Source organism: Equus caballus, chromosome 6 (assembly GCF_041296265.1).
Source record: "Equus caballus isolate H_3958 breed thoroughbred chromosome 6, TB-T2T, whole genome shotgun sequence".
NCBI classification, from domain to species: domain Eukaryota; kingdom Metazoa; phylum Chordata; class Mammalia; order Perissodactyla; family Equidae; genus Equus; species Equus caballus.
The window spans coordinates 41,920,249-41,937,491 of record NC_091689.1 but is presented as its reverse complement, the minus strand read 5'-3'; the positions used below and the strand labels follow the sequence as shown (position 1 = coordinate 41,937,491).

At 37.7% G+C, this 17,243-nt stretch overlaps 1 protein-coding gene across 7 annotated transcripts in view; it reads left to right on the top strand.

Moving 5' to 3' along the window:
* Positions 1 to 17,243, top strand: part of ADIPOR2 (adiponectin receptor 2) — a 126,219-nt gene that overhangs the window by 16,055 nt on the left and 92,921 nt on the right. The window contains exon 1 of one of the 7 annotated variants that reach the window (XM_005610811.4): positions 35 to 189. The exons of 5 other annotated variants lie outside the window; for them this stretch is intronic. The gene's annotated coding sequence lies outside the window, so the exon portion shown is untranslated. Of the gene's footprint in view, positions 1 to 34; positions 190 to 6,915; positions 7,178 to 17,243 lie in introns of those variants that run through there. One more of the 7 variants, XM_070269132.1, reaches the window with a different exon arrangement.

The following is a 17,243-nucleotide window of genomic DNA, read 5'->3' as shown; positions in this document are numbered from 1 at the left end:
CTGCTGAGCTGCTGTACTTCATGTGTGTCCTCAGGTGGTTACCATTTCCCAGCCAGACTGACGCCTGTCCCAGTGCAGGTCTCTCCTCTCCTTTCAGCTGTGCCCTTGATTCTGCTCCACCCGCCCAGAAGATTGTCTCTGTTCTCACACACAGTTTTCTGTTGCTGGGTGCCAAAACATGGTGCAAAGGTGAGGAAAATTGTCCTTTTAGGCTTTGGAGACTTGAGTGTGTGCATTCAGCGTGAAAGAGCTTATGTAGTGTTGGGTGTGGTGGTCTGAGACAGCAACGTAATTCTGTAATGCTTATAGGCATTTGTCTGCTAAAAGTGGGATGGAATTAAAGGTTGGCTTATTGCCCTTGTAATCATTTTTTAGATTTATGAAAACGAAATTTTTTATAGTTATTTTTATAGTTATTAATGTGGCAGACTGGAGCTGTTTCAAATTTGGCGTGGGAAAGAATTAATAATGCTTTTGGTCATTGTGTAAGAGATGTTAATATTTGGATTTAAACTTTGATTCTTTCTAATGTGGCTATTCCTAACATTCCTGACTAAAAGGCTAGTGAGTAAAAAATATTACAGTTACAATTGTATTAGAACTACATTGTATAACAACTTTGAAATTTCAAGTTTATACTAGGATCCTGCTGTAAAATTTTTTCTTAACATTGGAATGAATTTCTTAAGAATGTTAATGGGTTTGATGCATCTGAAAGATGTATCTGGCTTTGCCAAATACGGTACTGGGCCTGAATTACATTGTTAGTAGTTATCAAGTTATCTTTTTTCCCCTGAAGATTAATTTTCTTTAAAGTCTCAGCAGTTTTTCTTCCAGCCTCTTTCATAGTATGAGCATTTGCATATGTGTTTTTACCACAAACTGTGTTCACCTGGATAGTATTAGTGGTGAACTTATTTGATTCTTTGCCAAATGGGAGAAGGCTAGCAGGCCTTTTCTTCCTAGAGGATATGTGGAGAAGCTTTCTTTAATTGGTCCCTGACCAAATCCAGCAGGTAAACCTTAAGTAAGCCTTAAGCAGGCAACGTAAGTTGATAAAGTGATAATACTACTATTTTATTTTGACTTTGGAAACAAATACTTAAACGTAAGCTCAGCTATTGGAAAATAAGAAATAAAGTTAGTTTGAGCTTGAGATGAGTCGACTTGTTGATTATTTGCCTAGCCTACTGTGTAGGAATGGTTGTAAGACTTGGAATTTTTTTCTGTTCTTCGTTGATAAGTATTTGAGTGGAAAGAAAGGCACTTGTTTCTTGGAGTTGTTCGTTTTGGAATTTTTGAACTGTTTAAAGTGTTTTAAACTTTCTGAGTCACTTTTTCTTTTTCTAGGCTACTTAGATTAGGGAGGAGTGTTGCCTTTTTATCCCTTAAAATGTATACCCTCATGGTTAGTGGTTGTCTCTGCTTACGTTATGTTGCTCAGGATGTATGTTTGGGTTTGGTTAAAATTCCACTGAGTTTCTGAAGGCACTAGGGATGAAATAATTTGACTATGTAAGCTTTACTATTCGATTTGTGTGTTAGTATTAGAAGGGAAACAAATTTTTTGTGAAGTGGAACGTATAGTTCGTTGCTGAATCGTCATCAGTCCCTAGTACAATGCCTGGCACAGAATAAATATTTGTTAAATGATTATCTTAATTTTATTACTCTGCCATGCTTGAAACTGACCTTACAGCTTTTGTTTAAGCAAAAATTAAAAATGTTATTTGTGGGACTGGCCTGGTGGCGCAGTGATTAAGTGTGCATGTTCCGCTTGGGCAGTCTTGGGTTCGCCGGTTTGGATCCTGGGTGTGGACATAGCACCACTTGGCAAGGCATGCTGTGGTAGGCATCCTGCATATAAAGTAGAGGAAGATGGACATGGATGTTAGCTCAGGGCCAGTCTTCCTCAGCAAAAAAAAAAAAAAAAAGGAAAGAAAAAAAAAAGAGGATTGGCAGCAGATGTTAGCTCAGGGCTAGTCTTCCTCAAAAAAAAAAAGAAGTAATTTGTAGACTATAGATAAATTTAAAAAAAATCTTCATTTACTGTAATATAGTAATAGGATCATTTTACTTGTACATCTTCTTTTCAGGGAATTGATTTATAACTCATGTGGTTTAAGTTTGGGGCATTTGATTTGATGTGATTTCTGATGTTGAATAATAAAATGTAGGTTTTGTCTGCTTATAGTTTTAAACTGCCATATTACATGTAGCTCTTTCATAAGGGTACTTTGTGATGGTGTAGAGTGACTTATTTTGATGGTATAGAATGACTTACTTTGAACTGAATGCAGTTGGGATATTTCAAGTTCTTGAAAGACAAATTTGTTATACTTTCTGAGATGGCCATATCGCACTTTTGAACTAGCAGTCCTAAAACTTAAAAACCTCAGAGAAAGTTCGGTGTCTCCTTCCAACTTACTGTTTTTTAAAGTCTTAGAACTTGACTGTACTGTTGGGGATGTGACACGACAAATTCAGGTCTTTTGTATTGAGGATTAAAAAAATTTTTTTGGTCATGTTTATGGTATTTGCCAGCTTTTTAAAAAGTCAAATTTATTGTGGTATACTTTACACTTAGTAAATTCACCCTTCTTTAGATGTACAGTTCTGTGAATTTTGACAAACTTTGCTGAAGGATTTTACTGGCCACAGTGGACTTTGATATCTAGTGGAAAGGCCTAAAGTAGCGGCTCAGCAAATAACACTTGGCGTCTTTTTTTACCACTTTGGAAATCTTTCCAGGAAAATTAGCATTGGGTATTTTCTCATGGCTACAACAGGAGACCAGCAGTGTGGTAGGCTTTCATGGCTTTTCTCCAACTCTGCTTCACATGATGATAAGATTTGCTTGGTTTCTTCTCAGGAGAGTTAGTCAGTGGGGTGGGGCAGTAAGTTAGAACAGGGTCCGTGTCACTTTACTTAGAAACTGGCCTACTTAACGCTAGGAAGAAAAAGTAGTGTAAATAATACAAAGTGTTGCCTATCTTTATATCTTCAAAATAATCTTTAAGAAGTAAACTGATTTGAAATGTTTCTTGTGCTTATAGCAGTTAAGATGTTGTGAACATGAAGACTTGAGAATGCCTGCCTTAAAAATCTACGTGTTGCTTCTTCTCTGTTACACTCTTTCAGTTATCACTTTTGTTTGTTGACATTTTTATGCTCAGAAATGTTGTGAGTGTTTGGGAAGAATTGCAGTTATAATCAGTCGTTTTATTGCTTCTGGTATGCAGCAAGGCTCCATGTTCTTTCCCATTTCTTGACATTTTATTAATATTTTCAGCGTTGTTGTAAAGTACAATGTAGTGTGCTATCAATGTTGAAACTCCTGGTTTTGGCATTTAAGTTCGATCAGGCATTTATTGGAGAACAGCCTTATTGTTCATACAAACATAGACGGTTGTGGATAAAAGCATTGACTTGGGTGTTAGGCAGACTAGGTTGAGTAGGTCGATTAGGTCGCCACTTACTAATATGGTTAACTCAGGCAAGTTATTTATAACCTCTCTGGGTGTTTGGTCATTTCTCAAATGGAGGAAATAGTTGTACCTGTCTTCCAGGATTGTTGTAAGGATTAAAGAGATATCCATGGGAAATGTCTTTTGCATGTAGTAAGCACTCAGTGCATGCTACCTGTTCTCCTCCTCCTCCTCCTCATCGAGCAAAGGTTCTGGAGCTCTTATTTTGCATCCCAAACCGTGCTTGGTGTTGTGGATACAAAAATGGATTCTAAAGAAGACGTCCTGACCCTAAGAAGTTCACAGTTCAGGAGGAGAAGGCAAGCATATAAACAGATAAATGCAGTAAATTTTGACAGGTACTATAATAGAAACATTAATAAATGAGAAGAATAAAGAAGTTAATGTCAGGAGAGTGGGGAGGTCCAGGAAATTAATTTCTGCCCCTGAACTTATTCTTTAAGTGTGAGTAGTAATTCTCCATTAGTTTATCTGGCAAATATTTACTGAATACAACTATTGTGCACCACTCGCTATTTGAGGGGCTTGGAATATAGAAATAAGGAAGACAAATAATGTCTCTTTTCTCAGGAGCTTTTAGTCTAGTGGGAAAAGACCAGTAGTAAAAGAAATACAGGTATCAGGGACAAGAGCTATGAAAGAGATTGAAAGGTGATGTGATAAGGAGTGACTGAGGAGGTGCTTTAGACTGTGTTGTCAGAGAAGGATTCCTTGAGTAGATGACCTTTAAGTTGAGATCTGCATGTGAAGAAGGAGCCAGCCACAGGAAGATCACGAGCATGAGCACTGAGCTTTTGAGCTTTTGAAGTGTTCACAGAGCAGACAGAAGGTCAATGTGGCTATGGAATGTAGTGGGCAAGGGGGAGAGTGGTACACAGTGAGGCCGGAGATAGTGGCTAAGTCATTTAAGGTTTTGTAAGCCGGGGTGAGTGGTTCCTGGGTGTAAAAGAAACCCACTGGAGTGCACTAAGCAAGGGAGTGCCTTTGATAAAGACCACTGTGACTGCTGTGTGAGGAGTGGATTCTGAGGATAAGAGTGGGGGTGAGTGGGTAATAAAGGTGGAGCCAAGGAGACTTTCATAGGTTATTAGAACAGATGAGAGATGGTGGTGGCTTGAAACAGAAAGTAATAGTGGAGAGAAGCGGGCAGATTTGGGCTGTGTTTTGAAGACTGTTTTGAAGAGTGTTTTCAGTAGGACTTGCTGATTGCGTGTGACCAGTGAGAGAAATCCCTGGTGGTAGGTTTTTGTAGTATTCTGGAGTTCAGTGAGCGGTTAGAGCCAGAGGTAAATCTTTGGGAATTATTGACATATATCCAGTGGATTTGGAGTAAGAATTTCATTGGTGACCTTGTTAAGTGTGGTCTCAGTGGGAATAGAAGCTAGAATGTAGAGAGGTACAAGGTGTAAGAGATGGAATGAGAATATGAGGCTGGCGAATGGAGATGGCAGCTCTAGACACTTCTTTGAGAAATTTTCCTGTGAAAAGGGAAGCAGAAAAACGGTTGTATCTACAGGTAAGGCCTTGATTTGAGTCTTGGTTTTACCTGTGCGTAGATGCAGTTAGTGGAGTGTGTTCTAAAGATGTTTTATGTACCTTATACATTCCTCTCTGTAGCGTTGAGGTAGATAATATTTTTCTTCTTGTGATATGAGAGAGCTTAGTCTAGAAAAGTTAAGTGACGGTCTGAGAATTTACAAGGCAATGGAACTGGTATTTGGACTCATGTACTTTGATACCATGTACACTGTACTTTTCATTATACCAAAATACCCCTTAAACTTTTATGACCTTGGTCAAGTCCCATCTACGTTAGAGTTTTTGAAAAGATTGCAAGATGAGAGATGTGAAAGTGTTTATAAGCTGTACGTTGTTGCAGGTTCCTTGGGAGAATCTTTACTTTTCTTGATTTCCTCTTTTGTAAAATGAGAAACTTCAGTAGGTAACAATACAAATCATGTAGTTAATTATGTTATTTAAAACAAAAAAGCTAATTCATTACACTTGTTAGTAAAAGTTATATAGGGGACCGCCCTTGGCAAGATGGTTGGGTTTGTGCACTCTGCTTCGCGGGCCCAGGGTTCGCTCGTTTGGATCCTGGGCATGGATCTAGTCACCGCTCATCAGGCCATGCTGTGGCAGCATCCTGCATAGAAGAGCTAGAATGACTTACAACTAGGATATACAACTATCTTCTAGGCTTTGGGGAGAAGAAAAAAAGTAGTTATACAAACAAAAATTCAGAAATTCAGGAGAAACGTTTATAGGAATACTTTCTGGTGACTAAATAATGGTATATTAGTCTCATAGTTTACGTGGATATGTTGCATCACATGTCACATGGTAATAATTGTAAAGAGTAATTATTTAAAACATTTTAGTAATACGGTATTTAATTCTGAGCTTCTTATACTAGGTAGGATATAAAAGAATTTGGCAGATTCCAGTAAAGACCCCAGGAAATGAGCAGAAATTAGAAAATGTATCCTTTTTGGTCAAGTTAAATGAATAAGAATTATTTAACGTGAATTAGTCAAAGTTGAATTAATAATGATTTGTAGCAAGCCAGTGGATATCACCATTGTCTGTGGATAACTGAACAAAACAGATGATGTCTTTTGACAGATTCACCCTAAATACAATTGATTTCTAGACATTAAGGATTATTAAACATTTGAAGAAGGCCTTGTAGGAGATCCCCACTCCCAGAGAGCTTTAAGTGTAGTGAATGATTTTTATTTGGTAGTATAAAGAATTAAATCCATCAAATATTTCAAAATCATTATGTAATGGGTTCAATTCTTTTTGTTACTTAAAGAAGGCTAAGTATTGTTTATATAGATTTTGTTATTTCCATAGTTTTCCAGTTCATCATATGACTGTGAGCGGGGGCTTTAGCCATTTATAAAAGTTAAATTTATACTTTGCTAATTCTTTTTTATACTGTGGATACCTCCTCTCTTCCAAGTTGTGATTGGATTTGATTGCCAACCACCAATGGCAAAGGGAAATGAAGAAATTTAGGATATGATGACATTCAGGTGTCTTTTTAATCCTGTTTGTCATTAGTGTTTGTTGTGATCAGAGACTTGGTAATCTTCAGATGTGATCACCGCTGCTTGAGCTGTGTGGTGCTGGATCTTTGTCTATGCTTTCCTGTTCTACCACCAGCCTCACAGGACATGATTTAAGTTAATTCTTGGTGCTTGGCCTTTATTAGTTTATTCAGTCCTCACAACCACATATGAAGTAGAGATTGTTAACTCTTTTAAAAATTAACTTGCCATCTGCCGTAGACCTTTGAGGTTGTTAAAAATTAGGGTATTAAGCCTTCAAATTCTAAGGGCTTGTGGTGCAGTGTCCCTGTGTATTAGTTGGGACACAGTGAGTAGGGTGTAGAAGTCTAAATTTAGTAGCATCACTTTCTAGTTTTATAATTAGATTATTCAGTGGTAGAGGACAGGCTGCAAAATATGTCCTGTGGTTTTGTTGGCTTCCTCTAAAGTGAAAGTAGCCAATTTCAAAGTGACTTGAAAGTTATATACTGAAATTATTCCAGTGGTCTGTCATTCTACTCTGAAGTATGTGTTTGAAGTTGGTGCCTGGTTAATGAGATTTCTGTTATCAGGTTCATGCTTTTCCTTGATTGGAAACCTGAGTGGTGCAAAATGTTCTACATGGAAGTATCGGTATGTTGTCTCCCTCATTGCCTCTTCTTTCGGACTTCAGTGTGAAGTGGAATATAGTGGATACAAAGCTGAACTACTAATAATGGAATGCGATTATTTTTTAGGATGGAATTTCAACACTGGAACCAGTATTTTCTTTTGAATACTAGCTATTTTTTTTTTCTTTTTTAATAACTATCAAAAGAAGTACTAGATGTATTGTTACCCTGACTGGCTTAAGTCTTTAGAGAACCTTGCTGGAAGATTTTAACTGGCAAGGAAAGGGGTTGGGCCTCTTAAGGTTAACACTTAAAAAGCTGTGCAGTGATGGGGGAGAGGGGTCCTCTGGGTATTAGAATGTGGTTTCTTGCTGGTTATACAAAATTTATACTTTGTGAACTTTTCTGAATGTATTTTTTACATCAGTAAAAAGTTTACTAGACAAAGAGACAATATAGTACTATGTATATTTTCCTGAGATGTAGTCTTCTTTTTGAGGAAGGTTAGCCCTGAGCTAACATCTGCTGCCAATCCTCCTCTTTTTGCTGAGGAAGACTGGCCCTGAACTAACATCGTGCCCATCTTCCTCTACTTTATATGTGGGATGCCTGCCACAGCATGGCTTGCCAAGGGGCGCCGTGTCTGCACCGAGGATCTGAACCATCGAACCCTGGGCCGCCGAAGCGGAACGTGCGAACTTAACTGCTGCGCCACTGGGCTGTCCCCTAAAGTAAAGGTTTTTATTTGGAGTATTAGGTAGGGGAGGGGGAGCTTATGGCCTTGCTGGTCGGAGCTTTCCCACCAGTCTGTGTTTGGCCTTGAGACTACTTGCAGAGAGGAGGGACCCCGTGAGCTTGCTGGTCAGCAGCTTTCCCACCAGGCTGTAGCTCCTTGGTGGGGAGGAGGAGGAGCTAACAAATCCAGGTGGGTGTCCTTGGCCATTTGTCTCCATGGAGCGTAGTGGATTCTGGAGCCAGGAAGCCAGGGAGTAAGAAGGAATGAGTGCTTTGGTTTTAACCCCATATATGTTGGGTTTAATGCAGGGAAACTGATATCAGGGCCGGTATCAATATCTTTTTTCTTTATTTTATAAGCTGTGGACTCTATGGGCTCTAACCTGAGCTTGTTTTTGAAATATGTTTCTGTCTCCTTTATTCACCGAATTTTTAATGGTAATTTGACTTTTGAAAGTTTTATTTCTTTTCCTTTATTCTCAAAATAAGGATCAATGAATTGAGCTTTTCTTTGCTGGTATTAACCATTTATTAATAAAGTTACAGAAGAAGCATAGGTTAAGAGCACCAGGAGGGACATTGACTGGATTCAGATTCTACCTCACCAATTACTAGTTGTGTGTTAAACTGTGTCTTGTTTTATTTATCTGTAAATGAAGATTCTGATAGTAACCATCTCATAGGGTTTTAAATGAGTTATTTCTTGTATGTTATTTAAAAGACACGGTGCCTGGCATATAGTAAGCACTACATAAGTTATAACTATTACTGTTTTTTTAACTGTGATAAAATGTTCCCTTTATCATTCTGACCATTTTTAAGTTTACATTTCAGTAGCATTAAGTGCATTCACAGTGTTGTATAACCATCACCAGTATCTATTCCAAAACTTTTCCATTACCTAAAACAAAAACTCTAACCATTAGCAGTTTCTCCCCATTACTCCCTCCCCCTCAGCCCTGATAACCTCTGTGTTTACCTGTTGTAGCATGAATCTGAACTTCCCTTTTATAGCTGAATAATATTTCATTGTATGTTTATACCACATTTTGTTTATCCATTCACATGTCCATGGACATTGCATTGTTTCCACGTTTTGGCTATTGGGAATCTTGGTGTTCAAGTGTCTGAGTCCCTGCTTTTAATTATTTTGGGTATATAGTTAGGAGTGGAATTGCTGAGTCATGGTAATTCTTTGTTTCTTTTTTTTCTTTTTTTTTGTGGTAACATTGTATACATTTCAGGTGTACATTGTTATATATTTTGATTTCTGTGTTCATTACATCATGTTCACCACCCAAAGACTAATTAGCATCCAGCGCCACAGGCGTGCCCAATTATGCCTTTTGCCTTCCTCCCTTCCTCCCTCCTTCCCCTCTGATAACCACCAATCCAGTCTCTGTTTATATGTGTGTTTGTTGTTGTTTTTATCCTCTACTTATGAGTGAGTTCATATGGTATTTGACTTTCTCCCTCTGACTTATTTCACTTAGCATAATACCCTCAAGGTCCATCCATGTTGTCATAGATGTCTGGATTTCATCATTTCTTATGACTGCGTAGTATTCTGTTGTGTGTATATACCATGTCTTCTTCATCCGTTCGTCCTTTGATGGGCACCTAGGTTGCTTCCAAGTCTTGGCTATTGTGAATAATGATGCAATGAACATAGGGGTGCATGTATCTTTATGCATTTGTGTTTTCATGTTCTTTGGATAAATACCTAGCAGTGGAATAGCTGAATCCTATGGTAGATCTATTCTTCACTTTTTGAGGAATGTCCTTACTGTTTTCTTTAGTGGCTGCAGCAGTTTGCACTCCCATCAGCAGTGTATGAGGGTTCCCTTCTCTCCACATCCTCTCCAACACTTGTTCTTTTCTGTCTTGTTAATTATAGCCATTCTGATGAGAGCTAGATATGATGTCATCTCGTAGCTTTGATTTATGTTTCCCTGATAGTTAATGATGTTGAACATCTTTTCATGTGCCTGTGGCCATCTGTATATCTTCTTTGGAGAAGTCTCTGTTCAGATCTTTTGCCCATTTTTTAATTGGCTCTTTAGATTTTTTATTGTTGAGGTATATGAGTTCTTTGTGTATTTTGGATATTAACCCCTTATCAGATATATGGTTTGCAAATATCTTCTCCCAGTTGTTGGCTGTCTTTTCTTCTTGTTGATGGTTTCCTTTGCTGTGCAGAAGCTTTTTAGTTTGATGTAGTCCCATTTGTTTATTTTTTCTGTTGTTTCCCTTGGCTCGTTAGACATGGCACTTGAAAATCTCCTGCTAAGACCGATGTCAAAGAGTGTACTCCCTATGTTTTCTTCTAGAAGTTGGATGGTTTTGGATCTTAATTCAAGTCTTTAATCCATTTTGAGTTAACTTTTGTGTATGGTGTAAGATATCGGTCAACTTTGAGGAACCTAAGACAGTCAGCTCTTCCTGTCTGTAGGTTCAACCAGCCGCACATCAGAGGAACTGAACTGAATCTGCAGGTGCGAAATCTCTGGATATTGAGGGCCAACTGCATTCTTTCTGCTGTACCATTTTATACAAAGGATTTGAGCATCTGCACATTCGGTATCCGCGGATGTCTTGTTACCAATCCTCTGTGGATACCAAGGGACGACTGTACTGTTGTTTTTATCATGGTTCTCACTGTCATCATTTGGTCAAGTGTATTTGATGAGATTTTTGTTTGAAATTATTTGTAGTACCCAGGTACTGTTAGCATTGTGGTATGAATGTTTTCTTGGGGAAACTATGTGCGTGATTTTTCACTCTTTGCATTGAAATTTCTGGTGTGGAGTATTAGATATAAAACTGTGGAATTGGGCTTGCCTGCTTTTTTTTTAATTAAACTTTTCTTTTTGAGATAATTGTAGGTCCACACGCATTTGTAAGAAATAATACAGTGATATTCCCCATACCTTTTGCCTGGTTTCTCCCAATGGTAATTTTGCAAATCTATGTATAATACAACATTACAACCCTGATATAGACTTTGATGTAGTCAAGGTACAGAACAATTCAGTCACCCCAAGGATCTTTAATGGTGTTGTGTGTTGTGTTACAGTCATACCCACTTCCTTCCCATTCCCTCACCTTCCATCACTTTTTTTTTTTAAGATTTTTTTTTTCCCTCTTTCTCCCCAAAGCCCCCCAGTACATAGTTGTATATTCTTCGTTGTGGGTCCTTCTAGTTGTGGCATGTGGGATGCTGCCTCAGCGTGGTTTGATGAGCAGTGCCATGTCCATGCCCAGGATTCGAACCAACGAAACACTGGGCCGCCTGCAGCGGAGCATGTGAACTTAACCACTCGGCCACGGGGCCAGCCCCACCTTCCATAACTTTTGACAGCCACTAACCTGTTCTCTATTTCTATATTTTTGTCATTTCTCAAGAATGTTATATAATTGGAATCATATAGTTTGTAACTTTTTGGGATTGGCTTTTCCCCCCAATTAAAAAATTGTAAACTACATATAACATAAAATTTATGTTAACCATTTTTAACCATTTTAAAGTGTACAGTCATGTTGTACATTAGTGTTGTACAGCCGTCACCGCCATTCATCTGCAGAACTCTTTTCATCTTGCAAAACAGAAACTCTATACCATTAAACAGTAACTCCTCATTCTCTCCTCCCCCAACCCCTGGCAACTACCATTCTACTTTCTGTCTCTATGGTTTTGACTACTTTAACTACCTCATATAAGTAGAATCATATAGTATTTTTGTGTGTGTGTATGATTGACTTATTTCACTTAGCATAATGTCCTCAAGGTTCATCCAGGTTGTAGCTTGTGTCAGTTTCCTTCCTTTTTGAGGATGAATAATATTGTATGTCTAGACCACATTTTGTTTAGCCATTAATCTGTTGGTAGACACTTGAGTTGCTTCCACATTTTAGCTATTGTGAGTAGTACTGTTAGGAACGTGTGTGTAAGTGTCTCTTCAGGACCCTGCTTCCAGTTCTTTTGTGTACGTACCCAGGAGTGGAATTGCTGGATCATACAGTAATTCTATTAATTATTTTGAGGAGTCGCCATACTGTTTTCCACAGCTTGCCTGTTCTTTGAAAAGTGAGGGCAACATAAAAATTAAAATCACAAAAGAGGTGAAGTAATACATTGTACTAATATAATCTATCTTGGCAAGAAGCCCAGTTTAACTGTGATTAAATATGATATAAATAAGTTTAAAAAAAATTTATTTTTTGAGGAAGATTACTCCTGAGCTAACAGCTACCGCCAGTCCTCCTCTTTTTGCTGAGGAAGATTGGCCCTGAGCTGACATCTGTACCCATCCATCTTCCTCTATTTTATATGTGGGATGTCTGCCACAGCATGGCTTGATAAGCAGTGCGTAGGCCCACACCTGGGATCCGAAGCAGGAAACCCTGGGCCGCTGAAGTGGAATGTGTGAACTTAACCGCTGTGCCACCGGGCTGGCCCCAATATAAATAACTTTAAATTGCTTTTCTTCTCTCCTTTTTTTCCCTCCTAGAGAGTGGGACATTCATTCATTCATTCATTCATTCATTCAAGAAAGCTTTATTGAGTGTCTACTGTGTATCTCTTGCAATTTGGGTTTCACCAGTGAACAAATCAGAAATCCTTGCCCTCATGGAACATACAAACTGTTGGTTTTTTAAAAATACTTTCCTGGAATAGAATTAGATTTCTAGACCAGAAGTGTCAAACAGTTAAGTTGTTAGCGATTTCTTCAGGTAGAGAAAATTGCTTTTGAGGTACCACTTAAGCAACTTTGGTGGTTTTAAGCAACATAGTAACTTTTCCTTATGCAGTACTATTTGAAGGGAAAGTGAAGTCTAAGAAGTAAGAATTTTAAATTTTCCTTTGCTTTCCTTTTAGGAAGGCAACCTGCTGTTAGTGCTTTTGGGAGTCAAGAGATCGAGGCTTCAGTCCTGACTTCCCCATCTAATACTTGGTATTCCAGATTCTTCACTTTGATCCTTGCTCCTCCTTACTCCTTTATAGAAGTCTTTCTTTTTCTTTTTAGGATTTTGTCTCTTGTTGTTATGCTAGTAACTGTTAGTATTACTTTTTGTATTACTAATACTCAGTTTTATTTTCAAGTTCATTCTCTCCTCTGAATTCCAGGTTTGTGTTTCCTGATGCCAACTGAATATTTCTGTCACTTCAAACTTGATTTCGAAAAACAAATTCATTATTGTTCCGCTGTGAATTTGCTCCTCGCCTTTGTCATTCCTTCATCTCAGTGAATGGCATCCTCTCTACGCTTAGTTGCCTAAGCAAAAAGCCTGAGTCATATGATTTCTTTGTCTGTTCTTCATTGACGCTCCTCATTCAGTCAGTCATCTAAATGTTGATTTTTCTCGACTGAGTGTATCTTGAATCTGTCCCTCTTTCTCTAATTTCTGAACGGACCTCATATTCCTTTGCCTTATGTAAGCTATTTTCTCTGCACAGAATACCTCTCCCCTACTCTGCTTCACAACCCCTCACTATAAAGCCTTCGCCATTTCTTTTGGGCAGAATTAGTGACTCCTGGGTCTGCTCCCAGAGCATGTGAGGTCAAGTGTCTATTGGACTTCTGTTGTTTTATAGTTTCATATTCGATCATCTATAGAACACACTGTATTACTGTCTTCTGGGAAGATAACCTTAGCAAATTTAAAATTGTCATTCTATGCCTGTACATAAATTAGTTTGTGAGAACGTATTCTTTTTTAAAAAAGAGAGTGTATATTTAAACAATGTTATGCGGAAAGTGAGTCTCTTTTCCAACAAACATTGCAGGTATAATAATCACTCAATAAAAGGATATTTAGTTTAGATATTGGGAGGGAGGGTCCTTGCAACCTGAAGAGAAGGTGTAGGATTTGGAAAACTCATAGTAGCATTTTCTTTTTTCCTCATCATCCCTTCCTGGCCACCCAGACATTTTAAAAGACCTTAGATCTGCTCTGCTTGAGGAAGATGATGTCAAATTTGTGTAGGATTTCTACATCTATTCATAGACTCAGAGCACCTCGTAGTTACTTACTTCTTCCTACCAGCTTTTCTGTTTGTTTGTTTTTTTTAGCTCTGTGTAATACAACACAATATTCATGGAATCTTGACTAAAGAAAACTTTCTGTGTAAGTAGAATAAAGCTTAACTCTTCTGCTTAACAGACAATGCTACTCTTACTTTGCATCTCCCATCTTACTCCCTTTTCCTGTTAAGAATCTTAGAGCAAATTAAAGCCTGGTTCCAGATACTTCTGCTATGTTTTACTCTTGTTAGCAAGACAGTCATTTGTCTAAGTATTGCAGGACAGTTCATTGTTTTACTACTTTTGTTCTTTGTGCTTTATCTAAATTATTTTCCTCCACCCATAATTTCTGTTTGAAAACTTGATTTTGAGTGTCTTGGCAGTAGATCATCATGATAGATAATGATATTGGATGTCAAGACTGTCTTCCCATTATCCCTAGAATGTGCTAGAGGCTATGAGGACTCCAGTCCTCATTCTTGATTCCTAATATAATTCTTGATTTCTAGGAATTTCTTGATTCCTAATATTATACTATAATAAATATTTGAATGCCGGCTTTTGTGTGTTCTTTGTGTATTAGTTTTTGGAAAAAGATAAATTTCTAGACTTTTTTGACTTGGTATGTTTATACATTGTTAATAGTTTAAAAATCATTGAATGTTAGGCAGTCATTTGTTTTATAGTGCTTTTTTCCTTTTAGAATGAGAGGCATACGAAGGGATATATTACTATAAGATTTTTTTGAGTAGTTGTTGCTTCTGATAGCTTCTAGTTATTTTCTTATCCTACCACCAGTAATTGGTCTCAGTTAGTTAACTAGTTTCCATAATAGAGTTCCATAAAGCCTCTTATTATCTGTATTTTGCTGTATATTCTATCCTGTCGGCTTATTTCTTAGGAGAAAGAAATGTCATCTATATAACTAGTTATTGCCTTGTAGTAAAACTGGCAGTAAGAAAGCAGGGGAAAGCACAAAACTTCACGTATGGTAATTTTGTTGCTTGAACAAATGAGTGAGTGAATGAAAGAATAGGGAATAAAGCTAAACTTGGAGGATAGAAATGCAGCCTTGTTTGGTGGTACCGTTTAACGTAGGATCCTTAGACAAGACCTAAGGCATACTGGAAAGGAGCAAGCAAAAAAATGTGGAGGGAAACAGTGTCATATATCATTTAAGTGACTGCCTGTACCAATATACAGCATGTCCCCATTTCTGAAAGTGCAGTGTGATTCTCATGTACGTTTCTAGCTGATTTAGTTAGTTGTTTGGGGGAATTGAGAGGCATCTCTAGAGATAATTGCATAAACCTCTAGGACTTTACATAATCATAGTCACTGTACTTATTAGAGTTTTCTTACCAGAGCTTAGGGGAGAAAACAGGTATGACTAGTAGGTTTTTCCTCTTAGTAGTGAAGTTTACTCAATATCTTGGGAGATGAATTCTTCAAAAGGGTTATTTAATCAGTATTATTTTAGCAGAAACACTTTAAAAGCCCTCTATATTGTTGTAGTTAAGATGTGACTATCTCGGTTTTAGATTGTCTCAGTCTTTAGCATTTTGTTTCTTTAACTACATATAAACTTTCCTGGTCAACTTGCTGTTCATTAGCAACTCTACAAGGAGAGGAGAGCACAGAATGGAAGAGAGTGCAAACTGTAACTTGAAACAATTTTATTTGTCCTGAAGGCTTGGAGGAGTGGCTGATTATTTACAAATTTTAGTTATCCGTTCTCTTATTACTATATACAATACATCTTGATTGTAAGTTTCTAGGTTATTATGACAAGTTATGCTTATCTTATTAAAAATTTGTTTATCTTGCATATATTTGAAAGGAATTATACCATGATAAAGCTAACAGTAAAGCATTGTGCATTTTAATATTTTAGATGCCTTTTTAAAAATTGTGGTAAAATTCACATAACATAAAATTTACCATTTTTACTATTTTAAAGTATACAATTCATTGACATTAAGTACATTCACAGTATTGTGCAACCGTCACCACTATCTAGTTCTAGTACTTTTCTTACCCCAAAAGGAAAACCCATATCCATCAAGCAGTCACGCCCATTTTCCCCTTTCCCCAGCCCCTGGCAGCCGGTGATTTTGCTTTCTGTCTAAGTGGATTTGCATATTTTGGATATTTCATATACATGGAATCGTACAATAGTATGGCCTTTTGTGTCTTTGGACTTATTTCACTTAGCGTAATGTTCTCAAGGTTCATCCGTGTTGTAGCATATATCAGTACTTCATTCCTTTTTTTTATTGTGGTAAAATCTATATATCATAAAATTTACCATTATAACCTGTTCTTTTCTTTTTTTGAGGAGGATTCGCCCTGGGCTACCATCTGCTGCCAATCCTCCTCTTTTTGCCGAGGAAGACTGAGCTAACGTCTGTACCCATCTTCCTCTATTTTATGTGGGACGCCTACCACAGCCTGGCCTGATAAGTGGTGGATAGGTCTGCACCTGGGATCTGAACCGGCAAACCCGGGGCCGCCTAAGCAGAACATGTGAACTTAGCTGCTGTGCCACTGGGCCAGCCCTCCATTTTTAAGTGTACAGTTCAGTGGCATTAAGTACATTCACAATGTTGCCGCTGTTTCCAGAACTTTTTTGTCATCCTGAAAAGAAAATTTACATCCCTTAAACAACTCCTCACTCTCCCCAGCCTCACCACATAATCTCTATTCTACTTAACAGTCTCCATGAATTTGCCTATTCTAGGAACCTCATGTAAGTGAGATCATTCAGTATTTGTCCTTTTGTGTCCGGCTTATTTCACTTAGCATAATGTTTACAAGATTCATCCATGTTGTAGCATGTATCAGAATTTTATCCCTTTTTATGGCTGAGTAGTATTCCATTGTAGCTGCATACCAACTTCATTCCATTTTCTGGCCGAATAATTTTCCACTTGATGGTTATACCACATTTTGTTTATCTCTTTGTTCTTTCAACCTTTTGACTATTGTGAATAGTGCTGCTCTGTAGATTCCTTCCCTGTACCCCTCCAGCTTTATTGAGGTTTAATTAACAAATAAAAATCAAGCTAATTAACATATCCATCACCTCACACAGTTACCTTTTTTATGTGTCAGGTGAGAACACGAAGATTTACTCTCAACACATTTCAAGTATATAATACAGTATTACTAACTGTAGTCACCATACTGTCTATTAGATCTCCAGAACTTATCAATCCTGCATAACTGAAACTTTGTACCCTTTGACCAACATCTTTCATGTCCTGCGCTGCCCAGCCCCTGGCAACCACCATTCTACTCTCTGCTTTTATGAGTTTGACTTTTTTA